This window comes from Dioscorea cayenensis, chromosome 18 (genome assembly GCF_009730915.1).
Source record: "Dioscorea cayenensis subsp. rotundata cultivar TDr96_F1 chromosome 18, TDr96_F1_v2_PseudoChromosome.rev07_lg8_w22 25.fasta, whole genome shotgun sequence".
NCBI classification, from domain to species: Eukaryota; Viridiplantae; Streptophyta; class Magnoliopsida; order Dioscoreales; family Dioscoreaceae; genus Dioscorea; species Dioscorea cayenensis.
The window spans coordinates 12,908,937-12,922,198 of record NC_052488.1 but is presented as its reverse complement, the minus strand read 5'-3'; the positions used below and the strand labels follow the sequence as shown (position 1 = coordinate 12,922,198).

At 41.7% G+C, this 13,262-nt stretch overlaps 1 non-coding gene across 1 annotated transcript; it reads right to left on the bottom strand.

Moving 5' to 3' along the window:
* Positions 1-1,219: 1,219 nt before the first annotated feature.
* Positions 1,220-1,326, bottom strand: LOC120283072. The gene has a single exon (XR_005543074.1). It is a non-coding gene; the product is annotated as a small nucleolar RNA R71 (small nucleolar RNA).
* Positions 1,327-13,262: the final 11,936 nt, after the last annotated feature.

Sequence of the window (13,262 nt, the reverse complement as noted above, 5' to 3'; positions counted from 1 at the left end):
GATTTATCCTACCTCCATTTCCTCGAGTTCTTTACGGCCATAATAGAGTGAAGTGCTAGAGGATGGACTCCACTGGGCCTTAGTTGCGCTAGCGACAGAGTGAAGCATTAAAGTGAACTCCATGTAACTTTATATAGTATGAGGTGTTGAGACTATTCGATTTTTCTGCCGGGGCATAGTATAGAGTTAGTCAAGGTTGACCTTAGATTTGAGACCGTGTATTGTAGGATCTACACGACTCATTAATGCATTAGTTAGGAAGCATAATTGTTAGTTTTGAACTTGAAACGATTATCATAGGGAGAACAGTATCCGAGTACCCCACTTTATATCGATTGTCTTTCCTCTCACTTATTTTTGCTTGTCTTGTTCTTTTATTATTGTTTACATCACACTTTATGAACACAATCATTGTTCATCTTCACTTGGTTAAGTAGCAACTTAAGTATTTCTATTTCCTACTCCCTGTGGATACGATACCCCACTTACTTGGGAATTTATCACTCAATAAACCCATGCACTAACGGGTCACACGCAAGGGGCGTTGTCAAGTTTTTAGTGCCATTGCAGGGGAATAGGTGTTTAGAGATGCTTTGCACTTTGCTATCTTAGCTATTCATTCTTTCATTCTATTTCATATCTTCTTATTCTATCATCATTTTAATTTTGTCTTCTTTATTTTGGTGCAACTCTTGGTTATGACCGAGGGAACCCTTCGATATTAATTAAAGGTGATCCCAAACTTGAACGTACACTCTGAAGAAGGGGAAAAGAACCTGTACAAGAACCATCCAATCTAGCTGAAGGGAAAGTTAAAGGATCTGATAACATGGCTGAACAGAATGAACAACAACGAAGACTATATGATTATGCCAGACCGTCAGTACTGGGGACACAATCTAGCATTGTGTGGCCCCCGGTCACAGCTTAGAATTTTGAGCTAAAGCTAGCATTCATCCACATGTTACAGCAGTCTGCACAGTTCAACAGTTTGACCGATGATGATCCAAACAGTCACATAGAGAATTTCTTGGAAGTGTGTGATATGCTCAAGATCAATGGTATTACGGATGATGCCATCAAGTTGAGAGCCTTCCTATTTTCCTTGAAGGGGAGAGCGAAGCAGTGGCTACATTCATTACCTAGAGCATTGATCACTACATGGGAGAAAATGGTAGAAGCTTTTCTTACCCGTTATTTCCCTCACGGAAAATCTGCAAAGCTTAGGAATGAGATCTCGTCCTTTGTGCAAATGGAATTGGAGTCTCTATTTGAGATATGGGAAAGGTTCAAGGAACTCCTCCGAAAATTTCCTCAACATGGGTTTCCAGAGTGGATGATCATTCATACTTTTTACAATGGTTTGAACCCAAGTACAAGACAGCTACTTGATGAAGCAGCAGGAGGTACCTTAGGTAGCAAGACTTCTGGAGAAGCTCGGCAATCAATTGAAGAGATGGGGTTGAACAGCTACTAATAGAATGCTAGAGAAAAGAAAAAAGTGGCCATCATCCATGAGGTAGATGCGGTTACATCATTGGCGGCCCAAGTGGAGGCATTGAGTAAGAAGTTAGACACTCTGACTTCTCTGAGATTGGCTGTCGTAATGAGTTATGATGGATGTGGAGGGGGATATGCCCCATCTGATTGCCCGATTGTCGTTGGTGGTACACCCTCCGTTGAGTAAGTTGACTATGTCGGTAATGCAATGAGAAACCAAGGCAATCCTTATAGCAATACAAAGAATTCAGGGTTGGAGGAACCACCCTAATTTCTCATGGAATGACCAAGGGCAACAAAAGGCCACCGCACCACCGTGTTTCCAACAACAACAAGTCTCAAAAATGGAGAATAGAGTTTCAGGCTTGGAGACCCGGATGACCAATTTGGAGAAGGCCTTAACTACATTTTTACAATCATCAGATACAAGGTTTCAATTGGTCAAGGCTATACCTCGCAACCACACCGCTTCATTGCACAACCTAGAGAATTAAGTGCGGCAAATCGTGAAGTCTCTATCGGAGAGACCACAAGGAAGCCTACCGAGTAATAACGAGACTAATCCGAGAGAACATGTGAAGGCGATCACTTTGAGAAGTGGTCGTGAGGTTGAAGGTAGACTTCCAAGTGAGAAGACCAACGTTGAAGCACCCGAGGTCGTGGAGGTTGAGGAGAGAGCGAACAAAGAAAAGAATGTGGCACCCCCACCTTACAAGCCAAGGATCCCTTATCCTTAAAGATTAAAGAACAACCAAAATAATGAGCAATACAAGAAGTTCTTGGGTCTATTTAAGCAATTGCACATCAACATTACTTTTGTAGAGGAGTTGTCTCAAATGCCTCGGTATGCTAAATTCTTGAAAGATCTTTTAACCAACAAGAGGAAGTTAGAAGAGAGTGCATCGACGATCTTAGATGCCTCTTGTTCGGCGGTGTTGCAAAAGAATATGCCGAACAAGAAGAAAGACCGCAGAAGCTTTGTGATACCGTGCAACATTGGCAATTTGGGTGAAGAGATGGCATTGGCGGACTCAGGGGCTAGTATCAACGTCATGCCATACTCTTTCTTTCAAAAGTTAGGCTCGGGAGAGCCTAGGCCCACTCGGATGACTTTGTAATTAGTGGACCGAACGGTGAGACATCCGAGGGGCATCATTGAAGAGGTGCTTGTCAAGGTGGATAAGTACATATTTCCTGTAGACTTAGTAGTGTTGGATGTCGATGAGGATGCAGATATTCCGTTAATACTTAGGAGGCAATTCTTGTGCACCTCCAAGGCATTCATCGACATGGACGGCGGGGAGTTGACACTGAGGGTTGGAGATGACAAGCTCACATACAGGCTCACCGAAGCCATGTGACATTCTTTGACTTTGATGATACTTTATATTTTTTTGACACTACCGATGAACTAATTGATTAATATGTGCAGGAAATGTTGAATCCGGACCCGTATAAGGGATTGCTAGACTAAGAAGTGAAGAACGAGGAATTAATGATGCTTGGTCTAGAGGAGAAGGTACCCTCTACTCCTGGGATCATAAAGAAGATGCTCTAGAACCTGAAGTGAGCAATAAGATGCCACAAAAAACACCCCAAGGTTGTAGGGGATACGCGAGAATGGAACAAGGGTGACAAACCCTCAAGTGGTACCAAGCTCGACAACTCTCCCTCTACCTTCAAGAGGCTATGTTCATCATGCTTCCAAGTCATGGGTAAGAGGGAAACATTCATCTATGAGCCCCCGTGAGGTAAGAAGAGATACATCAAGTATAGTGACGTAAAACAAGTGCTTCATGGGATGCAACCCAAGTCTTTACTATTTTTCTAGTTTTTAGTTTAGTGTCTGCATGAATAAACCTTTGAGTGTTGGTGTCCTGATTTTGAGATGCTATTGTGGTGATTTATTTTAGGGTTCTTTGGTGCACACGCCTGTTTAAATGAGTATGGCGAAGTTTTTGGTCGTTTGAGCATGTTGTACATTTTTCTCTGGTATATTTGCATGATGAAAACAGGCTCTGAGTGTTTTTATATGTTTAGCAATTTTCTGCAGAGCCTGCAGAGTTTTCCAAGGCATCCAGAGAAAACGCACGGGTGTGTCAAATTTCCACACGCCCGTGGGTCTCTACTGTGAGCTCATCCTGAGAGGCCACAGGGGCGTGGATTCGCCCCTGTGCGCTACCTTGTGACTTTCACACGCCCGTGGGTAATTTTTGCACGGGCATGTGTGTTCCTGTAGAGATTGATAGATTTTTCTAGAAGACACAGGGGTATGGACTTGCCCCTGTGGGTGACCCTATGATGAATGCACGGGTGTGGGTAATTTCAACATGCCTGTGTGGAACTCTGCAGAGGAGCACCCCTCTATCCTGAGAATGCATAGGGACGTGCGAGTACCTCTGTGAGTTGGTCCTGTGATGACCGACGCCCGTGGGTACTTTCCGCACGGGTGTGGGTCATACTTAGAGAATTTTCTTGGTTGGACAGAGAGTCCACAGGGGCGTGCTTATGCCCCTGCGGGTCGGGCGCACAGGCGTGGGTAATTTTTACACGCTCGTGTGGTTGTGTTCTGAACGCTTTCAGTGTTTTCCAGAGAACACACAGGGGTGTGTGTCTGCCCCTGTGGGTCTCACCTGTGGAGTCACACAGGCGTGGGTAATTTCCCCATGCTCGTGTGGATGTACAGAAATGCAAAGGCCACGGGTTTTCTTTAAAATCCTTTCGGTTTTATTCATTCTCACACCTCTACTCAATCAAAAAACAGTCTCCTTTACTCTCCCGACCTCGCACCGTTCATTTAGAGAGACTTGTGTTTTCTGGCCTAATCTAAAGTTTTGAACTTCATCCCGTCGGTAACCCTTAGAATGATGAATATTGCTTCATTTCTATGATTACATGGTTATTGCAAGATTATAAAGAGTTTAGAAACAATTATAAATTTTATTTGTAGAGTTTTAGCATGTAGCCATGTGGTTTTCACACCCTGTGGATCCACACGGGCATGTGGAAAATCCACACGACCGTGTGGATTTCTGCAGTACTACTTTATGAGCTTGTTTGATCAATTTTCTTTCAAATTTTGCAGTTATGGCACCTTGGCCGAAGAAGCAAGCTGATAAATGGCCGCGTGAGTCATTCCCTAAACTAGAAAAATATGAGATTTGTTATTCCCGAACATCAAGTGCGTTTTGAGAAGTTGTTAAGGTTGGGACTTGGACAATCTCGTTTCCTAGACACTAGTATATTGTGGGACTTACAACAGGGATTTGAGTTGGTTGATGAGATTGAGGATCTAGTTTTAGTGGGTGGCTGGAGGCTGTTACTATCGATTAGGGAGCTAGCCATTCATATTCTTACTCTGGAGGTTCTGTCATCATTCGAGTTTGACAAATCTTACGAAAGATTCGACAGCTTTGATGCAGTTCAGTTTAGAGCCTTGATGGTTCGCAGGGTCCAGTCAGGAGTATATCCTTTGATTACACCCGCCCGAGAGATAGCCGAGGATGAGGGTGATGATGCTAAGGGTTCTCAGCCTGCCCCCGAGCCTCAGCCTGCACCGATAAAGACCAAGGCACCTCCTACTACACAGGAGCTACCCCCAGTACGCATGTTCTCACCTTCTCGAGCCTATGCTCATTTTGAGAGGCTCGATAGTGCTGTGGGGGTGCTACGGATAGAGATTATCGAGGTTCGAGCGACACAGACCACACAGCACATAGAATTTATAGCACATTTTGACACTCTACAACAGATTCTATAGCGAGACATTGCCTCATCATTTATTCCGCAATCGAGGACTCCTCAGGCATCTCCAGCACAATCATCACCGGTTCATGCACCGATTAATCCACCCAGTATATCATCACCACCACCACCAACAGTATAGGAACCAAAGCGCGACACTGACACTTAACTCATCTTTCATCTTCTTTACTTTCTGCATTCTATTTTAGACTTGTACACTCAGAAAGGATTTTCTTTCTGAGTTTATCTTTTATTTTTGTTTTTGTCTCGAATTGTATTTCATTGCCATATCTTTTATATACTCGAGTTGTTTTTCTTTATTGAGCTTCACTAAACCCCCTTGTGTAAGCGTGCAGATGGTCTTGTTAGTATGGAAAGTGAAAACTAGTCATGGACATGGCCAATGTGGGTCGTGTGATCTTCACAACCCATTGGAACTTTACTCCCAAAGATTTGGCTCCGACAAACGCAACATTAGGAGTCAGGGAAGTATTGTTTCAATTGCCACTCCCACATATATACTTGATTGATTTACTTTCTATTGTGCTTGTATGGTACACTGAGGGAAATGTGCATCTTAAGTGTGTGTGTGTGTGTGTGTGGGGGGGAGTTCACGTTGCACATGTCTTTTACACAAGTTTTGATTGACATACATGCTCACATAGTCAATGGCGGTTCACCTTAGTTGCAATGTTTGTATTCTTAAGTTTAGGAGATGTTTTAACATTGAATGTTCTCATGCTCTAGTTTTTACTTGAATTTGTAGGAATTTTTTGCACGATTGATACTTGTTGCCCCACTCACTCTTGAAACTCTTTTGGAAACTCAAGTTCGTTGTTTAAGGGACTAATTAGTTTTGTTTCTTGTTTTATTTTGCTGAAAAAAATATAGATATATCATTTAGTTGTGCATTTTGGCTGGAAAGAGCTACCACCTATGAAGTATGAAGCTACTCTCATAATGAGAGAAAGAGCTATCTCATGGGATGAATGAAAGCTACCACCTCGGTAGAAAGAGCCACCACCGCGAAAGTGTGAAAGCCACCTTAGCGGCCGCTTTGGAAAGGGCTATCGTAGAGGATGTGTGAAGCTACTACCATCTTGTTTTTTTGTTATGTTTGTAGATAAATAAGTCCCTTTTACTTAGAACTTTGAGCAGAATACTTTGGGTTGAATTGAGTGAGTTTACACACACTTACACAATTTCGGGTTATTGTCCTTTTTGATTCAAGTTTTTAGCTAGAGCATTGATTTATCGTATTTAGTGTTGAAATTTCCCTTGTAGAATGCTCTCCTTGCATGCTTTGGTAAACCTAAGGCCGAGCGCTTTCAATCTTTCCTTCTTCTATGTTCAATGTTTTATTTCTTTGCTTCTGGACAAGCAAAAGCTTAAGTGTGGGGGAGTTTGATAAGTGCTTGTGCAATAAGAATGCAAAGTGTTCTTTTCTTATGATGAGCACTACTTTTATCAGGTTTAAGAACTAATACATGTGTATTTGTGTTCTTTTGCGCATGCAGGGTTGCGAAGCTAAATATTGAGGAAAAAAGCCAATGTAGATAGTGAATGCACTATTTGATGAAATCTTGGGAAGGAACAAAAGTGAAGACACAAGTCGGGCTCAAGATACGAGAATGTGTGCCAACCTCCACGTATTCAAGCAAGTACAATGATGTGGAGGGGCACAGAGGCAGTCTCATTTAAGTATCCCGATTTGTGCATTTATAGCAAGATCTTCACCAACGAGGCTATTTATTTAAGAAACAATGTGATCTACAGCATAAACGTGTGTCTGTTTATGTTACCTCGATGAAAAAACATAGATTAGGGAGTGTTTCTTGCCGGTACTCTAGTAGGTTACTGTAGTAAAATAATGTAGCAATTTACTGGACCAGTACTGTTCACGGCCGGCTGAAAATGAGACTTCCAGAGAATCCACATTGGCCTATGAAAATTCTCCACGCGCGTGTGGATGAAAGATTCTAGCCCTTTTAAAGCAATGATTCAGCCCAATTTCAGCATCCTTCTTTCCATCTTTTCTCCAACTTTGGAGAGGCTTGTTGCTAAGGTTTAGAGAGGTATTCGTAAGGCTTTTGAAGGGGTTCTACGCCTTCTACACTGTGATTCTCTTCGAAGATAGCTATTGGGGGAGCTTTAGTCGGCACCAATCTGGTGAGGTGTGCTGTAGGTTTCACAAGGGACCTATAAAGAAGGCACGACCACTCTACAAGACCGTCGACAGACTATCGATGGGGTTTTCCTATAGACTATTTATTTTTACTTTCGATTTTACGATTGATTATATCTTGCTCCATGGAGAGCTAAACCCATAGTTGGTACTTGGATTGGTGAACCCTAGGATGTATTTGTTTCATTAAACCATTTATTATGCTTTCTTTAATTAATGTTTTAATTGAGTTCCAATCTTGAATGCTTGATTGTTTGAATAATCCCTTAGAGTGACACTAGGGTTGAGAGTTTACCTTGGTAACCCTTGTGAGTGAGTGACACACCATGAAGGTTAAACAAAGCTAGATTGGAGTGGGTTGAGAGGGTAGTCATATCCATAGGGAATAGTGATCAGAAACACAAGATTTGCTATTTAACTATGGTAAAGATGAATCAATAGCGGTGCGAACAATATCAATGTGAAAAGAAAAGAAATATAGAAAACAAAAAAAATAGACGGAATAAAATGAGAGGAGAGGCAATTGATAGAAAGTGGGGCACCCGGACATTGCTCACCCTAGGACTATTGCTTCAAGTGCAAGACCAATCATTATATCTCCCAACTGATGTCTAATGAGTCATGGAAATCATTAAAAACACGGCCCCAAACCTAAGGTTACCCGTGACTAACCCTACACTATACACCGGTGGAGAAATTGCTCAGTCTCAACACTTCACACTATGCATGGTGGCTTAAAGCTCCATGGACGCCAAGTGATAAACCCTATTTCCTAATTTAGCTCTAACCCTTTGGTCTAAGCAAAAGACCCCTAGTTATAATTAAGCCCCAGCACTAAAGATTACTTAAACGCTTCACTATGTTGCTTGCGCAGCTAAGAACCAGCGGAGTTCCTCTCTTAGCACTTCACTCTATTGTGATTGGAAAGAACTCTTGTAATATGGAGGTAGGATTACCAATGTAGACTCCAACCCTAGTCTCACTCTAAGGGGAAGTCCATTCAACAAGCATTCAAGATTCGAACTCAATTAAAACATCAATTAGAGAAAATATAAAAAAAGGTTAATGAAACAAAATTATCCTAGGGTTTACAAGTCCAAGTACCCATTATGGGTTTAGCTCTCCATGGAGCATAATACAATAAACAATGAAATCGCATGTAAAAACATGCAATCTATAAGTAAAACCCCCTTGTAGTTCGTATCAATTTAGTTGTGGAGTAACCTCGTCTTCTCCAAGGGTTCCCTCGTTAAGCCTAGTGCATACCTCGCCAAATCGATGCTGATGAAAGCTCCCCCAATAATTATTTTCCGAAGAAATATGGTGTTGAAGGCCATAGAACCACTCCAAAAACCTTGCCAGAGCCTCTCCAAATCCTAGCTGTGAGCGCCTCCAAAGATAGGAAAAGATAGGAAAAGGATCCCTAAAACGGCTGAAGTTGTGCTTTAAATAGGCTGGAATCGGGCATCCACACGGGCGTGTGGAATCTCCACACGCCTGTTTGAATTTCTGGAACTTCAGTTTTCTACAAGCTATGAACGGTAACCGATACAGTATTTGACTACAATAATTTACTACAGTAAACTACTACAATACTTGTCCAAAATGCTCCCGAATCCACACTCTTTCTTGAGGCCACATAAATGGGCACACGTCCATGCGGTAGATCGAGTTGCGTCTTTACTAAAAGTCACATTGATGAAGATCTTGCTAGCATTGCACAAGTCGGAACACATGAGTGTGATTGCCTTTATGCCCCTCCAATTTGCATGTTTACTGGAGCACAATGGAGGTTGGCACACACTCACATGTCTTTGAGCACAACATATGTCTTCATGTTTGTTCACTCCAAGATTTCTTCAACAAAGTACATCCATGACCTACTTTGGTTTCTTTCTTTCATAATTGTCTCCATAACCCTACATGCGCAAAAGAACACAAATACATATGTATAAGCGATAAAACTTGAGAAAAGTAATGCTCATTGTAAAAAAAGAATACTTCGTATTAGTAACACATGCACTTATCAGTAGTGTACCTCACTAATTTTTAGCTGGTTGTTCTTTTAAGCCAACCTCTAATTAGCTAAGGGAATAATAGAGTTTTGCACTATCTTGTAGTGTGTCTGGAAAGACAGCATTGAAGAATAGATCTTGCTTTAATTACCACAAGTTTCAGTTTGGATAGTGTAAAGAGCCATGTCGATGCTTCCGTTGTGGTAGCATCAGCCACATCAAGTTAGCTTGTTTAACGGTGAGCAGTAGAGAGCTTGCTTCAGTGCCTGTTTCAGGACAACCTACTCAGCTCAAGGATAACTAGCAAGCACCTTTAAAACTAGTTGATGCTGTTAGCGTCAAATCCTCTCGAGGAGTATTGTGACCTCAAAACAGATCCAAGATGAGAGCTCTTGTTATTGCGAGAAAAGAAGTTAAGTTTAGACCAAACGAGATCATAGGTATAATTTCTATCCTTTTTGTTTGATGCTCCTTTGTTGTTTGTATTGTTTGCCAACTCAGTGTTCAGGGTTGTTTTGTTCTAGTAAGGAGAGTTCCTTACCTAAACAATAATAGTGAAATAAACCCTTGACCGTGAGATCCTTCCTTCTTCCTCATCCCCGGCAGCACACATAATTAAGGAGAGACACTAGATCTAACATTTCTTAAAAGGCAAGACTAAGATAAAATGAGGTGAAGAGGTGAGTAGGGTTTGAAAAAAGTAATTGAAACATAAATTATAAATTAAAAAAAAAATATCCGCTAAATTTAACATTAGAATTTAAAAAAATATGGTGGGACCTACATTCTTGGCGGTCGTGAAGTGGAAAGATACATTGTAGAGCTGATATAGACATCCACATAATTGCATTTACACTCTATGAAACCTTACTGTGAGCTAATGACAATCTCTTAAGTAGATAATTTTTCCCAAAACGAGAGATTGCCTCTAATACGAGTTTAGAGCAGAAATACGATTTCTCCTAAAACTGACTCCACATGATTGCAAAGAGTATGAAGATTGCCAACAATTCACTTGGGAGAATTGAAGGAGACAGAGTCTCCAAAGTACCCTATGCCCAGGCTTTCTCATAATTCCCTCTAATCACGGCATGTCTATACTTGGTGGGTATTTCTACTCGTCACGTAACACATCAAACATGATAGCTAGGGGATTCGCCTCATTAGAAACCAAGCATTCAAACACATAATTAGATTCAAATAAACATGATTGAAAATATGATATCAATTAAAGCATCAAAGATTGACAACACCCCTTGCGTATGTCCTGCAAGTGCACCCGTTTGCAGAGTAATAAAATCCTAGGTGAGTGGGTATCGTATCCACAGGGAGTAGGGAGCAAAAATACTTAAATTGTTTCTTAACCAAGTGAAGATGAATAATGATTGTGTTGACAAGATGTAATGTAAACAAGAATAAAAGAAACAAGATAGAGAAAAGCACAAGTAAGTAAGAGATAAGGCAATCAATATAAATGCGATACTCGGATATTGTTCCACCTAGGACAATTGTTTCAAGTGCAAAACCGACTACTATGCCTCCCAACTAATGCATTAATGAGTCATGGAAATCCTTTAATACGCGGTCCCAAATCTAAGGTCAACCGTGACTAACTCTATACCATGTCCCGAAGGAGAAATTAAACAATCTCAACACCTCACACTCTGATAGAATCACATGGAGTTCTAGGGATTCCAAGTGATAAACCCTCATCCTAGAAATAGACGTAACCCTTTAGTCCAGGTGAGAGGTCCCTAGTCACAATTAAGCCCTAAGTGCTAAAATCACTTCAACGCTTCACTCTGTTACCTCTACAACTAAGCCCCAGCTGAAGGTTGACATGCCCAAATATGCGTGTGTGTACCTCAAGTGCACGGGTGTCGAAGTAATAAAATACCCGGTGAGTCCGGTAGTCGAATCCACAGGGAAGAGGCTACTAGTACTAACTTCTTCTCTGCTTTCTAGCCTAATGATAAATAGAAAGGTGTGGTGTTCTAATATGTGAAGAAATAAATACCGGAGAAGAATATGCAAGGGTGAAATGGAGGAAGAATCTCAATCAATAAAGATGAGGTACCCGGGCAATGCTCCTCCTAGGATCTAACATGAAGTTCAAAATTCGCTAAATGCTTCTAAATCGAGTCTAAAGAGTCGAGGTAATCCAAGAACAATCGGCCCTTGCCTCCAAGCCACCGGTACTAGTCCCCTCCAAGGTCCTGGCGGAGAAATCGCTCAATCTCAACACCTCACACCCCATATGACCGCATTACGCTCTAGGGACACCTATGAGTGAAACCGATTCCTAAAGATAGATCCAACCCTAATTCTTGGTGAAGGATCCCTAACCCCCAACAAGGTTCCGGCGGAGAAATCTCTCAATCTCACGCCTCACACCAAATATGGTTACATAGAGTCTAGGGAATACGGAGATAGGAAACACTCAATCGGAAGGGAAAGGGGACACTCCACTATCTCATGACTCACCCTCTCAACCCTCTTTAACCTTGAAGTTCTAACTCTAATGGAGACCTCTCTCTCATCAAAGTAACAATTCATGCAAATCCAATCAACCACAAGGATTAATAAAACAAGCAAGCACTGGGAATACAAGATTAAAACTCAAATCAACTCGGATTTAATAGAAACATAAAGCAAATCAATACAAAAACATAGATCCTAGGGTTCACATGCCCAAATACCTACTAGGGTTTAGCCCTCCATGGGGCAAGTTACAAGACAATGATTAATACAATGAAAAGCAACAAAAACCATAGAGAAAAACCCCTTGAATGCTTATGTTTGTGAGTTTCTCGTATTTTTGTTTTGTGCTCAACTCATGCTTAGGCTTGCTCGCTTATCTTTGGCCTTGAATTAGTATTGTTTAGTTGAGCTTCATTGTTATTTCGGCATTTAAGATGTTGTAATTCATATTTTATTGAGTTTGCAAGAGAAACCATGCCAATTTTTCAATTTTCTAGGTCCATACGGGCTGTATACGGCCCGTATGGACACTTGTGGCATGTTCCAGAGCCTTGCGAGTGTCATTGCGGCCACAAGAGACCCCTCACGAGGACCATTGTGCAGTGGGCTGAGGGTCTCACGGGCGCCATGCGCTTGCGAGAACAGCCGTGAGCCTCCCGGCCTCGCTCGGCGCGCGCGGCCAGAAACCCTCACGGGCGCCATGGGCCCGCATGCAGCCCGTGAGGCTTTCAAGCTAGATTTTCCAGCCCATGCGGGCACCATGCGCCCGCATGGCGCCCGCATGGGCTGGGCAGCCCATTAAAGGGGCATTCTCCCCCTTTCTCTCTCTACTCCAACCTCCATCTTCTCCTCTTTGTTTTCTCTCATTTCTCTTTCACTCTACCTCACTTCTCCACTATTTTTCTTGGCTTTTTCTTTTCTAATCTCCTCTCCTCCATCTTACAAACTCAATCTTGCGATTAAATTGATGTTTTACCATCTTTTTCTCTGGATCTCTCCACTCGAAGCTTTCAAGCCCTAATTCATGGTTTTGCTAAAAACTTGGGTTTTGTTGTGTTTTTATTTTATCCTTGAAGTATGAATGACATGAGTGATTGTTGTGATGTGGTGTGTGCTTAATTCCTTGAGTTTTTCCTTCATTTTTAAATTATGGGAAGCTCCATGGCTAGGAGAAACTCTTGCAAAAATTTTTCACGAGTTACTGTAGCGAATGCTGAATTTTTCATTCTTCACATTAAAAATGTTGTGCATTCAATTTTTTCTTAATTCTATGATGATATGGATATCTCCTATGATTGTACTCATGAAAATCTTGGTGTGATCTTGTGTTTTTGTGG